This window comes from Palaemon carinicauda, chromosome 2 (assembly GCF_036898095.1).
Source record: "Palaemon carinicauda isolate YSFRI2023 chromosome 2, ASM3689809v2, whole genome shotgun sequence".
Taxonomy (NCBI): domain Eukaryota; kingdom Metazoa; phylum Arthropoda; class Malacostraca; order Decapoda; family Palaemonidae; genus Palaemon; species Palaemon carinicauda.
In genome coordinates, this window is record NC_090726.1 from 109,988,135 (window position 1) to 109,991,164 (window position 3,030).

General features: G+C 37.4%; 1 long non-coding RNA gene across 1 annotated transcript in view; it reads right to left on the minus strand.

Moving 5' to 3' along the window:
• The window catches only part of LOC137620120 (uncharacterized), a 66,078-nt gene extending 63,264 nt beyond the window's left edge, over positions 1-2,814 (minus strand). Inside the window, exon 1 of the long non-coding RNA XR_011039988.1 lies at positions 2,657-2,814. This is a non-coding gene — a long non-coding RNA (uncharacterized lncRNA). The remainder of the gene's footprint in view (positions 1-2,656) is intronic.
• Positions 2,815-3,030: the final 216 nt, after the last annotated feature.

Consider the following 3,030-nt stretch of genomic DNA (forward strand, 5'->3'; position numbering starts at 1 on the left):
ATCCAATGATATCAGCCAACACTCTTTAGATTATTATCATGCCTTCACAACCCCAAGAAAATTGGTTGCCGACCCCAATTGGGGTCGCGACCCCTGGGTTGGGAACCACTGCTCTAGACTCCGTTGTTTTTCCGTTAACCAATCACGAACCGATACGTATTCAAAGTTTACACAAGGGGGTTGTCAACTGATATTTCCCTACCCCTTTCCTTTATCTCTCTGAGTGATCTGTTCATACCCCTTCCACCAAATCCTTTTCCTTGGAAACCTTTGTCCTAGTAAAGTGTCCATCATTTCAAGTGAGATTTATTTTTTTTGTATTTTGCGATGGAGGAAGTTATAGAAACTTGTAACGTCTGCAGTATTCCGTACCTAAAAGCATTTGCTAAATTCCATGGTGATTTTTATGATTCTTCATCCAATGTTGATAATTTCCTGAAAGCACACAATGTAATTCCTTAACGTTTACAGTGCCATTCCCTCCTATCTTACAGGAAAGATATTCAAGTGTTTTATTGTAATACCAAAACCAAGATACCTAAAACCAAAAAGAAACGTCGTTGTGGTTATACCATTACTTCTTATAAAGGTACATTTTTGGGAAAAAGTAGTTAAGTCGTCAGTCTCACCCTCCCGTGGCCCACAAGTTTTGACGTCTTCTGCATATAGGTAAGTCATTCCTCAAAAGTCATTTTATGTGTTTTGTGACCTGGGAAGGCCTAGGTTAGGTTAGGTGGGTTTGTTAGGTTCTGTACCCTTTTAGTACTTTTTACATATTGTGTAAAACTTATATGGAAAAATCATTTAAAATACGTATGGAAATATCTAGCTTTACTACCGCTAGTAGTGTCACCGTACCGTTGGTAACTCTGTGTATCATTTGTAACGTGGAGAATTTTACCGTTCTCAGTAAATACCTGAGGTTTGTGACCTGTCATACTTCTAGGTTAGGTTGGGAGGGTTTGTTAGGTTCTGTACCCATTTTGTACTTTTTATATATTGTGTAAAACTTATTTGGAAAAATTATTTACTATTCGTATGGAAATATCTAACATTGCTATATCTAGTAATGTCACTGTATCATTGGTAACTCTGTGTATCATTCGTAGCATGGAGAATTTTACCATTCTCCGTAAATACCTGAGGTTTGTGACCTGTCATACTACTAGGTAAGGTTAGGTGGGTTTGTTAGGTTCTGTATCCTTTTTATATATTGTGTAACCGGTAATATTACCGTAACATTTGCAACGAGATCAATGCCAGTCATCGTTGGTAACACAGTGTATCATTGGTAACGTTGCTAATGTTATCGTTCGCAATACATTTGTGAGTGAAGTGACACCGTTGAACAAGTGCTTATATCTAAATATTTTAACACAACATATATGACAACAGTGATTATATTTAACCATTTTAACAGAAAATGTATATTTTCATGTAGGAAATAACGTGATTTAACCGGTTTTCACCTTCATTTCATCCGTAATAACAGCAACCAATTCGGCAACTTAAAGTTAGCCGAATTGGTTGATCTGTATGTTTGCAGTTGAAATGAAGGTGAAATTTGGTTAAATCACATTATTTACTATAGGAAAACATATATTTTCTGTTCGAAATCACACCCTGTAATACAATACAACTTTACCCAAACCGGTAGCTATTTATAGAGATTATACATACATATACCAAGGCACTTCCCCCAATTTTGGGGGGTAGCCGACATCAACAAATGTAGAGATTATACTTTCAGCAAAGCTGGAAGGCTAGCAATAAGAGCTTTAGCGGGGTGTAAACAACCCTACCGCAAGTTAGCAGGGGAGTAGAAGGGGTATCCAGATATCCCGCTAGCACACACACCTGTGTTGTCTCATCCCTTTTTATTGCAGGCTGAACTTATTGGGGGACAAGTGGTGGCACGCCAATTTGTATAAATACCTACAAGTTTAAATCGTTAGGAAAAATACAAATTACTTCCAAATCATACGTATAATGCTGCTTCCTTATTAAAATTTGATATTTCATTTATAACTTAGGAGCCTTTGTATTACAGCAGCCAATTCCTCCCTCGTGCATAGAATCCAGGAATTTACTTTCCCTTTTCAGAGTCTTTGTACATCAGCGGCCAGGTCCTCATGTGTTGATTAAAGATGGACCCAAACTTTCCCCCCCCCTTACCTAACCTACGAGCTCTGTCCTTACCTACATACCTGACCAGGGGGGGGGGGGAAATTAATGTTCCCCTGTGACCCCCCTTACACTGTCGTAATCTCAGTTAGCCATAATAATACATACAGGTGACCGCTAACATAAATAAGCCACTAATTCCCCAAATTGTTTTCATATAAGGGTGTCGAAAATCTCATAAACGTGTGGGTGGTTTACTGCATTACTGAGTGTTGAGTGTGTTGTTGTGTTGTGATGGTTAGAAATGCATAAAAAGGTACTATAGGGTTCCTGTGTTTGGCTAGTAATTAACGTATCCTATTTTCATCCTAACTTAATATCTCATCCCCAATTAACACGATGGTATGATTGCACTGTAGCTACAAGGCTAAGACGAACGTGCCAGGCCACGATAAGGTTATATCCTCCTATTCAGTTCACATAAACATTCCTTGCGGTAAACAACTTTTAAAACGAAACAAAAATAACTTGCCTTCATGGTATATACTTTTTCATTCTTCTCGTTCAAATAATAAAACAAATACATATTTGGTCAAATATATCGTCAGGATTGACACGCGTGTCTAGCTCAGTTCAAGCTCTTGAGTAGTAGTAGTTGAGTTGGGGTCATAGTCTCTGTATCGGCCACCCTGGTGTTTATTCTTTTTTTTTATATTCTTTATTCTGCACATTGTCTCACTTTGCTTTAGTTTAGTTTAGATCTTGTCTAGCATTTCTTTTCGGGCTTTCCAGTTTTTAATTGATATTCCAATATTCGATTATGTTTTCCTCATTTTCCAATTAAAAAAGTAGATTTTTTTTTATTATGCTTTCTTTATTTTCAGGTTGTGGTCTCATGATTTGGAT